The following is a 14,273-nucleotide window of genomic DNA, read 5'->3' as shown; positions in this document are numbered from 1 at the left end:
ACAATAACACACTATTTTATATAAAATGAAAATGATAAAAAATATTTCATATTGTATATTCAACTTTTATATAATATTTTGTTATATATTAAAACAATACATATTTTGAGTTTGTTTATATGTGTATTGTTCTTTTTTTAATTATTATTATTATTATTATTATCAATTGTTCCATTTCTTTTTATTTGGATTCTTCCTATTTTTCTTGTTTTGTGAAAAAAGTCGAAAACATACATTTGGACCAGAAAAACAATCCTGATTTTTAAAGTTCACTTCATCTTCACAGAGGGCCTATTCCAAGAAGATACCACACAATTTGAAGCTTTGAGCAGTGTTATTAAAGAGACTAATGTAATGAACATTTTGATGCTCAGAACAGGATATCACATTTCTCAAATCAAATCTCTCTCTGTCACAAGATTTATTTTGGAAGCTCGTGAACAAACAAACTTCTTGGCACGGCAACATTTTCTGAAGAGTTTATTGGAAGTGCATTTGTTATTATTCATCACTTTGACCGGGTCTTGCCTCCACCCATGTCCAAATCAAGATAACATGAACTCCAGTGTATTCTTATATTGCAGATGTGCCAAAAGTCCTTTGGAGGAACTTTGTCGTAAGTCTTCAAGCCTGCTGAGGTCAGCAGGTCTATTTCCCTGCCAAATAGGTCTATTCCCTGGGCTGGCGGGAGGTCGGAAACTAATTACAGAGCACGGGGCAGGGAAAAGTCAACTCATTTTCTTCCACCTCCTTATTGGTGGTTGTGCTTCAGCGTGTTGGTATAGCAACAGACATTGACGGATACACTTTGGTCATAATGGATTTGTCAAATAAAGCTTGTTGCACTTCATACAATACCTCTTCCTGTCAACACAGACACAAAATACACGCATTTAGGTGGCTGCAACCCACAATACGATAACATAAGCTTGGAATATGTCTCCAAGCCTAATAGACCAATTATGTTATGTAACACAGTGACATGTGCATAAATGTGCCAACCAGAAACTGGTGACTTTTAAATGTCTATAGATTTTAAGGTGGCAGCTGCCCAATTAGTAACTGATCATTCTCTGAATTTGTGCCATCTGGACTCGTGATTACGATGCACAAATGAGAACCAAGGCTCATGTTGCTAAGCTACATGGCAACATCTGCAGTTATTCCAATTTTTTGTTTGTCTAATTGAATTGAGTTTAAGTCCAAGAGCTAATGAGTGTAGGAACAATGGCTGGAAATCAAGTGATACATGCTGGCATGTCGGGTTCGAATAATAAGGTGTAATTGGAAGGAGCGATGATAATGGCTCTGGCTTTTCAGAACCAATTAAAGCTTTATTCAGCTCCTAAACATATTAGCATCCGTGTTTTGTTTAATTACACATCTGTTGAAATTTATTTCAACCACAACAAGAGTAAACCAACATCATTATCTATCATAATTAAGTTTAAGGGTCCTGAGAAGATTGCGATTTGAGTACAAATGGAATCTGAAATGAATTTGCATTTATTGTTTATTCTATAAATGGGTGCCATTTGTGTCCTTCTTCAAATATGTAGCATCATCATGCATGTACCGTCTTATCATTGCATTCCGTTGCCTTGTACCTTACATGTGCAATGACAATAAAGTTGAATCTAATCTAATCTAATCACAGTTTTATCACATTATGCACATTTTAACATTCTTAACATATGAAGTTAATTCTTCAAAGACAAGCTAATAACTACTCTTTAAATTGCTTTTTCATATGTTTTATTTTTGCCAGTATTTGTTCAATTATTTCAATTAATTTATTAAATCACCTTTACAGTCTAGAAAAACACTCATTTCATAGAATGACTCTTATGCTGCAATCTTTTCATTCATCCAAAAAACATTTTTAACAAGCAGTGCTTCAAAAAGCAAACAGAGAGAAAAGGAGTTTTACCTCTTAAGGCTGATTTATACTTCTGCGTCGGACCTACGCCATAGCTTACACATAGACGCACACGCATACGCCGTAGCCTGACGTGCACCTCTCCAAAAATCTAACAGCGCGTCAATTCTACGCAGACCGCAAGCGCTGTGATTGGTCTGCTAGAACCCCTCCCTATGTATATACTTGAGTTTTGTAATGAGTTAAATGAGACTTAAGGCTGATTTATACTTCTGCGTCGGACCTACGCCATAGCTTACACATAGACGCACACGCATACGCCGTAGCCTGACGTGCACCTCTCCAAAAATCTAACAGCGCGTCAATTCTACGCAGACCGCAAGCGCTGTGATTGGTCTGCTAGAAACCCTCCCTATGTATATTCTTGAGTTTTGTGTTTTTTTATGTGCACTTTAATATATTTTAATGTTACACCTTCTTATATAAAATAAAACAAAGCAAAGAACAAGTGTCTTATCATTTATGATACTACATAGCATTATACATCAGTAGTTGTCCGCAACAAACAATGTTGATCTGCCGTGGTACAAGTCCTTCTGCAGATTGAAAGAATGCCATCATCTCCTTTTCCGTTGTTGTCTCCTTTTTGTAGTTTTAAATAATGATTTAATGATTTGATATTTATTTGCCGCCGTCACGGCTATAATGCTTCTCCGACGAGCCGCTTCTTCTTCGGCTTTTGCTGTGGTACTGCGAGTTACACCAGAAACATGCCCGTGGACACTGCTGACTAGCGGTTTGCATGTGTACTGCACGTTGACGTGGACAACGACGCAGAAGTATAAATGAAAACTGACGCATAACCTACGGCGTAAAGGCTACGGCGTAGGTCCGATGCAGAAGTATAAATCAGCCTTTAGTGTTTTTAAGTGATTAGCAATCTGACAAGCTTTGACACACTGTGGTTAAAGTAGTTGTTGGTTAATGCTAATGTTTTAGCCAACTTTATTAAATGCTTCTTTAATTCTTAGTTTTTTTCCCCTTTACCTGCAGGAGTGAGAGAGAATTTGAGTGTGGACAGTCATATCTCTGCACACTTATGTCTGAAACCATTGATTAATGAAGTTAAGCGAAGCACTTTCTGGCACAAATTATCTGGAGAAGTGGTAGCTTTATGTGAATACTCAGATGATGATTTTACTGCTCTGCTGTTGCTCTTCCAAATTTTAGGAGACTTAATGGAGTTATTTGAAATGTCAGTTATGAAACATTGCAGTATTTACTTTGTCTCAAATGTTTCTTACAATTGCTTTGGAAAAATATAAGTAAAAACAAAGGGCTAACACACAATATGAGTACAGTATAGAATTATAAAATGATTATGGATAGCATAGCTCAGATAATTCGATCTTGAAAGCGTTTGATGCTAAAATAGTTGTTTAGTTAAGAGAGGTAAATCGCTTTTATTCTGTTGCATATACAATTTTGAAAATGGCAAAGAGCAAACGTTTTTAGCCTTGAACATTTTTAAAGGGATAGTTCACCCAATTTTTGAATTTGCTGAAAATGTACTCACCCTCAGGCTATCCAAGATGTAGATGCATGTTTCTTCATCAGAACAAAAATTGGAAAAATGTAGCATTACATCACTTGCTCACCAATGGCTCCCCTGCAGTGAATGGGTGCCGTCAGAATGAGAGTCCAAACAGCTGATAAAAACATCACAATAATCCACAAGTAATCCACATGACTCCGTGCCTTCAGTTAACATCTTGTGAAGTGAAAAGCTGTGTGATAGGAATAAGAAAAAAATCTATCATTAAGATTCAACATCAAACCGTTGCTTCCGGCTAAAATTCCTCAAAATTCCTCTATCTATATTATTGCTTTCTCCAGTGAAAAAGCAGTCTCGTCCGAATCAGGAGAGAAATATGCACAGATCAACCATCGTTTACAAGCGAAAACCCAAAATAATTCTAATCAAATATGTTGGTGGATTTTGATGAAAGAGTACAGCAGGGGATGGACTTTTTTAGTGAAAGAAGCTTATAGTATGGATTATGACTTCATATTTTGGCTAGGAGCAGTGGTTAAAACATCTTAATGATGGATTTGTTTCTTGCAAACACATTTTTTCGCTTCACAAAACGTTTATTATAGGGATGCACCGATACCACTTTTTCCAGTACTCGCCCGATACTATACTTTTAATTTTTGGGTACTTGCCGATACCGAGTACGATACCGATATTTTTATTGCATTTGTAAATGTTTTAAATATTGGGTACAGAAACCAAAAGGGTATGTATAATGTTAGTTGGTTAACTTCATTTATCAAGTAGATAGTCAAACCAACATTTATTGCGTGTGCTAAGTGAGTGAACATCAAAGATCACACAACAGAATTGCGCGCGCTCTCTCTCTCTCTCTCTCTCGCTCTCTCTCTCTCCCTACCGTGAAGTAACTTGTGCATTGTTTTACTTACTTGTTTTTGACATATCCGACCGAACTACAAACTTTCCAGTGATGTCTGTGAGAAAGATATATTCACTCGACAAGCTTGCGCATCTGCGCTGCCGTGCGCTCAATCCACTCAGCGTGCTTTGTTTATCAGCTCGCGCACACCAGCTATACAGGTGTTAATACTGAATGTTTAACATTATATTCATTGCATACATATACTTCGTAGACATCGTTAACTCCTTTCTGCTGTCTGTTGTTCTGTTGTTGGTGTTTCTTTGTTTGAATATGGCGCTTATCACATGCTGTGTGGTATCGGCGTTTGGTATCGGGGCATTTTAACGAGTATGAGTACGAGTACAGGAGACCATTATCGGGCCCGATACCGATACCAGTATCGGTATCGGTGCATCCCTAGTTTATTATATGGACTGGAGTCTTGTGGATTATTAATGTTTTTATCAGCTGTTCAAATTATCATTTCGACGGCACCCATTCACTGCAGAAGATCCTGTTAAGCTCCATTTAAGACCTTTTTATTCTCTCTTTTTATATCTATAGACAACATTTGTAACGGGCATTAAATAACCACATTAAATAACCAAATGACACATAAATAATGTTTTTAATCTTCGTTTTACAAAATAGAAACTTCTGTAAAGGCAAAAATTATTTCTGAATATATGAATGCTGAATCTATTTCATAAGAGGTCATTTGAAACTTATACATTACATTAAAAAGTTATAGAAAATTTTAAGAAGTTTCTGTGTGGGATAGATATTATGAATGCCAGTGAGTTGTGACATTTTCCCGATGCCTGCCGGCTGTCGGCCTCACCTCTCTCCTTCATCAGAGTGACAGAATGAACGACTGAGAATTTTATACAGAGACTTTTAACCGAAACAACCCTTCGGCCTCGTTTGAAAGGTTATTATAGAGAAAATGAGAATTAAAAAAAAAAAAAACATTTGTTATATAAATGTCCTGTTTTCTTATTTTAGAAGTACTATAGGGTTGACAAAAATCCATAAGGCAGCCCTGTACAGTGTGAGAAAGATAGAGAGAGGGAGAAAGAGAGAGAGCGAAGCAGAATGTTATCTCATTTTCTCCTGTCTTGCATTTCCCGGGATTACATTAAAGCCTGGATGGGGATCCAGTAAGAGTTAGTTATTATTAGCTCTGTTCCCTCTTGCGTTTTAGCAATATTATCCTAAACACAGTCAACCCTTCTCCCACTGTAAACGCCGCAACAAAGGGCTCCCAACCCTGGATGAAATTATGAGCTCTTTTGATGTTGCAGTCTTGAGCCTGATAAAAAGGTTGTTTTTGTTCGTTTGATCTGAATCATTGGTGTGTTGCTTGGCATCCCTTTCATGTCAGAATTATTAATTGTCTTCACCTGTATGAAAATTATCTTTCGCTGTTGTTGTGTTTTTATTCAGAACTTCACATCAGCATCACGTGGCTCCATTAAAATGGAATGTTGAAAAGGGGGTTTGATCTGTCATGCATGGCACAGTTGTGCAGGAGACCAGGGGCTAGTTGTCATGCAGAGAAGTTCTATCATTTACAAGATATATTTTAGTAACTATAAGATTCATTATGTATATTCAGTGTAGTTTGGTAGTTTGAAATTATGCTGGATAGTGCCCAATTCATCATGACTCTGTCTTTATTTTTAGTGTTTCTTACAGTGCGACTCTGTGCTATCGATTTATCCTTATCTCCATTTTGAAAGTCGCATAAGTCATTAACCAGCAAAGTTAACGAGAATAGCATTCTCATTCAACTTTTCTCTGCTTTTAAACAATTCCAGATCTGTTGCTGATTAAGTGAGCCTTTGTGTAATGGACTTGAAAGAACGGTGGACTACTTGTGCTATTGTGAAATCACGCATCTTTCAGCAGATCCATACTGAAGATTGTGAATTAGTGAACAATAGCCTATAGAGATTTACAGAGACTTCTTACTGAGCATGGCCAATTAAAAATAATGTGTGCCTGAAAGACAGCAAAAAATGATTTATACATTTTAACAGTGCCAAACTGTATGAAAATATGTTTTTTATAAAAATATATATAAAACTGTAACCCAGACAGCTTCCAATTAAATAAAGTATTTTGTTTCTAAAGGAAGTTATGGGGCTGACCAAATACTTTAAGGTTGTCTATTAGTTTCAGCTTGTATTAGTACCTTGCTAATGTTATTAATTAGAGTATTTTTTAAATGTTTAATTCCTCTGGCCAGTTCACATCAAGTACAATAACTACTGTATAACGATAAATACAAAATTTTAATAATCATTCTAATTCTAATAAAATAGTGAAGTCCACACCAAAACTATTATGATAACAACACGGGAACAATATTATTGGAATCACTTTCAGAATGATTTTTTGCTGGTGATAAATGATAAAAACATTCACAGGCAAACAGAATCCATTAAAGAGTTCAAATATTTAAAGCAGCAGATGACAGAACTGCAGCACGAACTTATAATAAACAGAATATCATCATCTGTTGGTGTGAATGCTAATATAATTATCTTTATTATAGTTATCATTCTTGGTGTGAATGAGTCTTTATAACAAAAAAAGGCTAAAATTCAAACCTATATTTCCCATGTGCGCTTCTACAAAATAGGCTAAAATTGTTCGTTGTTAAAATGGTCACATTGGCTTTTGAGCATGATTGGACAATTCTTTTTTATTAATTTATATCATGTGTGTTTTATAAAAAACCTCTTTACAAAACGTCTTTAAGGCTGAAAACATCAGATTTTAGATGATGTGAAAATAAATTGTGCAAAAGCCTTGGAAGTGTGACTCTGAGTTGTTAGCTGTGACTGACACCTCTCTGAGCACATCTCAATTACTTCCACCGCACCGCGCTCGTTTCGCCAGCAGCTGATGGACACATCCTGTGGGAACTGCGGTCATGGGCAGCACAGGCTACAATGGTCCGGACAAGGTCAAGATTACCGATGATTCAGAACTAAAGGCAACACAAAAGGGCCAGGACTGGGCCAGGAATGTACTAGGACTGTTGAAGGATTATTCTGAAAGGAGGTTATTGGGTGATAAGTAGCAATGACTCTGAAAGAAGCGGTGTAGATTGAAAACAGTGATTCAGAGGAGATCTTCAGTACATGCTTGCCAGGTTCTGGACGGCTGGTAATTGCTGTTTGCCAAATGAGTGGCACTTCCAGAAAACTCAATATTTTTCATTGCCACTCTCTATCTACTCTCAGTTCTCTGTGTGTGTGTGTAGTAGAGAAGAGGTCAAGGTTTGGCTGCATGCTTAATGGTCCGGTTAGTCCATGCTGGTAGGTTGGTTAATGATATGTGACCCTGGACCACAAAACCAGTCATAAGATTTATACATCATCTGAAAGCTGAATAAATAAGCTTTCCATTGATGAATGGTTTGTTCGGATATGACAGTATTTGGCAGAGATACAACTATTTGAAAATCTGGAATCTGAGGGTGCAAAAAAATCTAAATATTGAGAAAATCGCCTTTAAAATTGTCCAAATGAAGTTCTTAGCAATGCATATTACTAATCATAAATTAAGTATATTTGCAGTAGGAAATGTACAAAATAGCTTCATGGAACATGATCTTTATTTAATATCCTATAATATGTAAATAAATAAAAAATATAATGATTTTTGGCATAAAATAAGCAAGGGTCCAGTGATGTCCTTCAGGTCACATATTACTCTTATATTTGTTTTCAAAGCATACACAACTTCCATAATGAACATGTTTTTAATTGATTCAAATAATTTTGATATTTTTAGAAGGCATAAAGTCAAAATTTTGGGCTAATCTGTTGTGTACCTATGATTAAAAAAAATTCAATTCATACATAAAATGACTTATATACACATATAATGAATTTTAAACATATATAGATTTTAAAGGGGTCCTATTATGCTTTTTCACTTTTTAAATTTTAGTCAGTGTGTAGTGTGTATGTTTGGGTATAAAAAAGATTTAGAAAGTTACAAATCTCAAAGCCCACTCCAAAGGGAGATATTTCGTTTTTTAAAAATCCCTTTTCAAGAACCACAACGAACGGCTCGTTTGGACTACAGCGTTTGGTTTCCAGGCTTTGTGATATCACAAAGCGGCTCATTGGAATATCATTACAAATAATTCCCGCCTACAGAAATTCACATGGTTGAGGGGTGGGGAGGGGCGAGGTTGTGGTTAGAACGCTTGGTTGAGTGAGTGCATCAGACGAGACGATGAAGAAGAAGTGCTGCTGCAGAGTTAGTGCATCAGAGAAAACGAAGAAGAAGAGCTGCTGTGCTGTAGCGTCAAATTTTCGGCATGTCTAGAACAATTCTTTTTTCGGCATGTCTAAAACAAGTATAACACGACGTAGCTGGGCGCCGCGGACAGACGCCGAACGGCACCGCCGGTGTGCCTACACTCATAGAAAATAAAGTATTTACATTTTAAAGACGTGGCGCAGCGCAATGCTCCGCTTCTCGTCCGGTGTGCGACCGCCTGAAACGCTGGGGGTTTTTTCACCCCCATGCCCAAAAGTCTTTGTTTGGGCTTCCGAAAGCGGATGATGTCATGAAACAGTGGTTGCAATTTATTTTTTAACTCTGTTCCTGAGCATTGTAACCCCAATTTACTATTGTGTGCTGCGCATTTTACTGAGGACAGCTTCCACAACACGAGGGAGTACAGTGCCGGATTCGCCCAAATGTTTTTGTTGAAAGACGGAGCAAGGAGCGTGGCAGTACTGAAACACTGTCTAAGCTGTTCGCCAATCACAACGCACTGGGACAGCTAACCAATCACAACACATTTTGTTTTTCGGAAGGCAGACCTTCATCAAAGCCAGAACTAAGCGATCCGTTTGCGCCAGGCTGGGGAGAAAGGAATTTTAATAATGTGAATTATGTGAAAAAAATGCGTTTTTCGAACCACCAAGCATGAGAGCATGTTCTAGTACACCCCCAAAACAAAATCAAGACTTTGTAAAAGAGCATAATAGGACCCCTTTAAATTATGAAAGTTATTCCTCCTATAAATATCAAAATGTTTGGGTGATACAACTGTCCTGATGCAATGATAAAGAAAAAAAATGCAATTCATACATAAAAGGACTTGAATATATATCTTTAATGATGAATATGATTTTCTGGGAGCATAAAGTCTACATTTTACAGTAAGGCAATACAAGTGGCTTCATACAAGAAAGAAATGTAATTCATACATAAAATGACTTGAATACACATCTTACATGATGAACATGATTTTAATTTCTGAATTTAAAATTAATTGTAATATTTTGCCATAAAGTCAAAATTTTAAGGTGATACAAATTCCTGATACTATAGCTAATGAAGAAAAAGCCTCATTAGAGAATGGAAATTCATAAAAGGCAAACCTTAATGAGATTGGCATGATTTTTATTATTTCAAATTCCAAAACAAAATAATAAATATAAAATATAACAACCCCCTGTAAAAAAAAAAAAGTGATGAAATTTACTGTATGAGTTGGTAACTTGTAATATTTGTGTAAAAAAAAATCTACATTGAAAAAGTAAACATGCAAAAATCATAATTTTATTTGATTTTTGTTTTTTTTACTGGATAGTTACACCTTGATATTTTTAGATTATTAAATGTAAACTTTTGTAGAAAATTTTAGTTTTTCACTACAAATGAAACTAACTTGAATGCAAAGAGTATATTTCTAAGAACTTGGCACATCGGGTTTACGCTTATTTTTTCCTTTTCTTTATCTTATTTAACATTGACCCAGATGCCATAACTACACCATTTTGGGGCAAAATGCATCTTTCTCCATTGACGGTCATTCTGCAGCAGCCGTGGTAATATGTGAGCTGCATGCCTTGTCAGTCAGCCCATGTGCTTAAATGAGACTCTTTTGAAGCCTGCAGAAATGGAAAGGTGTATATGACCTTCCCCGAGGCATTTCTCCAAGAACCCTCTGAGAACCTTTAGCTTTTCCGCAGTCACACTCCTCTACCTCTCATCCTTTGTTCCTCTCCTCTTCTGTCTCGCTCCATCCCTCCGGCGATTTGGTCTGGGTCAGTTTGGGGCGACGGTCTGTGAAGTGTAAAACCCGTTTTCAGAAACAGCAGCCAGGGACCCGAAGTGACACAGTTCTCATTTGCTGCACAGCAAGGATGGCCCACAAGCAAATTCACTGTGTGCAAGTGAAAGTCAACAGTTGTCCTTCTTATACGACATCCTGAGAAATCTAAGGTAACAACCACAGGTGAATAGTGTAAAAGAATTTAACGCAGTAATTGACCAAGCGGCAACCTCCCGCTCGCTCTCGTGAAGCCAACAAGGAAGTGACTTAAACTGTAATTCATCAACTGGCCGCTAGAGGCTGGCTGCAAAAGGGAGTCAATCCCATAGACTCCCCATGTTAAAATGCCCAACTTTACAGCAGAAAAAAACATGTTTACAGCCTGGTTCAAAAAATGATTTTGGTTTATATAGCTAATTTTGCCCTTCATGACAACTGTGAGGGGGGTGAATTCTTTTATAAGTCATCCGTTTAAATTATATTAAGACTTAAATTTCAGCATATTTAAGGGCGTGGCTACTTGAGTGACAGGTGGATTGCCGCTGCTGTCACCACCGTCGAGCTAGGTGGGCGTGGTTTCAGCAACCAGCTCCCACCTTTTTGCCCATTTTCGATTATCCGGGAGTGACGCGCGGTGACGCGCTGCCAAGATGGCGACGGCCGGCTCTGCCCACTTTTGAGCTTCAAAAACCTCTTCAGGAACCTACGGGTGACGTCACGGACACTACGTCCATGTTTTTATACAGTCTATGTAATTGACCAAAAAAATTTAAAATAACTCACCCTTTTGTCAATCCAAACCTATATGACTGGCTTGCTTTTGTGGATCACAAAAGATATTTATAAAATTGTCTTGTGTTGTTTTGGACCCCATTCACTTTCTCTGTATGGACAAAAGCAGTTACAGTTCTTCAAAATATCTTCTTTTCACAGAAGTCATAGAGTTTTGGAAGGCCATGAGGGTGAGTAAATGACCGCGTTTTGGATTAACTGTCCTTTTAAACACTGTAAATGAATACTTTCATTAGCATTCTTACCGCGATACCCAGGATATCTGCATTCACAAAACAAAACACCAGGCGAATGCGTGTGACCTGTATGTGAAATACGAGCGAGTGGCAAAGAATTGAGAACCAGTTTGTGACCAAAACACCAAAACAAAACCAAAAGTGCATAGGCCTCAAGGTGATAAAAGTTGAACTGGAGACAGACATGTTCTTTACAGGATCCTTTAGGGAGCTGCAGACTCTCTCAAAGGTCTAAAATCGCCAGTCAGCCAAGAACAAAATGTCTTTCTGTTTTCTTGAAGCTTCTCAGGTACATCCCTCCTTAAAAACCCTCAAGGAGGTCAAAAAGCCTCAGAAGAACTTCTGGCCTACGGTTTGGCACTGATGTATTATTATTATTTTGCACCACAATCGATGTTCATGTTCCGAGCACTGGACTGGTTTGCTTCTTGGTTCAGCAGTTTGGTGATTTACTTTGAGATTTCGGTCCCTTGTTGTCAACCTAAGTACACTTGATAAATCCTCAGAATAAGCAGAAGTGAAGTCCATTTGGCCCATTTCAGGCAGTATATTTCTTTCTGGTTCGAATGCGAGGACCCAACTTCCAGAGTGGTGGACCATAAATTAATATCCTCAAGCATGTGCGGCACCATCTGCCTCTTTGAAACATATTCATCAATTTGGCCAATTAGCAGATTAATTGCTTAATTACTCCGAGGCAGCTGTGTATTTCTCACAAAAAATGCCAACAACGCCAGAACCAAGTCTTATCACAATCTTACTTCTTCCACAATTCTTTGTTTGGTAGCAGCTATTATTGAATTTCTGTTGCAAAGTGGGAACTAGTTAGTGTGTCGATAAATATAGAAGTTGAATGCACAACAATATGTCTTTGTTGACCGGTGTGGCCTGTGTGTGCTATTTCTGAGTATAAACAGCAAATTTACTTCAGTGCACTTGACCTAAACTGATGGCAGTTTTTAAACTCCCAAACTAAATCTGCATGAATTGATCCAGCAAGCATTAAGCAATGCTTTTGTATTGGTCGTCTTTGCATTAATGTAATTCATGCAGGCCATTAGGAATGTACAAACTCACTTTGTATGTCTGGTTGATGTTGGGCAGCAAACTGTGAGTGTAGATACTTTTCTCACTCTGCTCTGCATCAAAAGAGCGTTTGCCAACCGCATGTTAATTTTTCAGTAGTCTCTCATTCATTGATCTGATGGGAGAGTTTTTGTGAGTACATTTGTAATGACGGTTCCCTTGCTGCTTGTAGACTTAGGTTAAGTCAGGGATCTCAAAGACATTTGACAGGCCGTTTTCAGTGCCTTTTGACACTCCTGACCAAAGCTGAATCTGTATGCTGAACATTATTTGGTGCAAAGTGGCCCATCATTACAGATGTCCTTACAAAAGCTCTTATGTCAGATTGTCAGGAAGGGAAGGATAATTTGAGGGGAAAAACACAGTAAAGTATTTGTACTGAAAGCATTTGTGTTCTTTATTATCAATATTATATGTTCACAATGAATTAAAATTATATAATTTCTTATATTATATAATTTATTTATTATAATTTTTTATTTGAAAAATCAGCCTAAACAAGGTAATGTAGTATTTTTAATAATAATATTTTTGTATTATTTATAGTATTTTTTATAGTATTTAATATTTTAATATTTTGAGTTAGCTTTTTATTTTTGTCATCTTTTCATTTTAATCTTAGTTTACATTTTAGTAATTTTATGTGCTTTTGTAATTTTTTTTATTTTTATTTTTTACCAATATTTATATTTAGCTTTAATATATTTTAGTTTTTTAAATAATTTTAGTACTGCAGGTTAAACGTATTTACCGAAGTTATTTGCCAAGGCAACAACTTTATTTTTAAGTTTAAGTTTTTCATCCAATATTTGTTTTATTTTCACTTTATTTTGAAATGAATAACAATTTTGTTCTAAAGTTATAGTTTTAGTTAACGTTAACAACACTGGCACAAGACTGTAGTGCAATCTGACTTTTGTCAAAAGGGTTTTGTGTAGGTCTATTACCAGTGGTTAGTGCTTGTGGTGCTCATGTGGGAGATGAGGGTTTGAATCTAAAAAGCAACAACGCCAAGGAGTGCATGACATAAAATGCATACATTGAATGCAGTACAAGTCACTTTGGGAAAAAAAAGTGTCTGCCAAATGTATAAATGTAAATTTTCATATTAGCACCTATATTCAGCACCCTATATTACTACTATTTTCAGTTAGCACCCTATATTCAGAATCAATAAAATGGCAAAAACATTCTTTCATATCATCTACTGTGAGCAAGAATTCACAATGTAAGGGGAAATTATTTGCATTCTTGATCATTTTTCATCACCTAAGGCAACAAATGAATCCCTCTGAAATAACAAAAAAAACTAAAACATAAGATGCCTATGATCATACTGGTCTACTTTGGGACAAACAGGAAAACTTACTGAAATATGGTTCTGTTTAAATTGAAACGAAATGCTGTCTCAGTGTGCAGTGCATTATCAGAAAGAGGTCTTCATAATGAACGGCTATGGCACAAGCTCCATTATGCTTCAGTATTACACCTGAAACTGTCAACGGTAACGTGAACCTTCAGGATCCTGTCTGAATGTTGGAACAGATCGTCAGACACTTCTTTGAGCTTTTATTTTCGCAATCGCAGCCACACAAGCTCCCAGCATCCCCTTGTGAATATGTACAGGGATTGCCTTTCTTACTCTTTCTGTGCCTGACGGTTGCTTTTGTCTTAATCACACTCTCTTACTTTCTTTGTGCCTGTCTTTGACTGTTCCTTACTAATGTGGT

At 36.8% G+C, this 14,273-nt stretch overlaps 1 protein-coding gene across 1 annotated transcript in view; it reads left to right on the top strand.

Annotated features, from left to right (window-relative positions):
* Positions 1-14,273, top strand: part of LOC107589195 (spondin-1-like) — a 72,414-nt gene that overhangs the window by 42,724 nt on the left and 15,417 nt on the right. The gene's annotated exons all lie outside the window — the stretch shown is intronic.

This window comes from Sinocyclocheilus grahami, unplaced genomic scaffold (assembly GCF_001515645.1).
Source record: "Sinocyclocheilus grahami isolate Dianchi unplaced genomic scaffold, SAMN03320097.WGS_v1.1 scaffold113.1, whole genome shotgun sequence".
NCBI lineage: Eukaryota > Metazoa > Chordata > Actinopteri > Cypriniformes > Cyprinidae > Sinocyclocheilus > Sinocyclocheilus grahami.
This window is presented reverse-complemented; position numbering and strand designations above follow the sequence as displayed.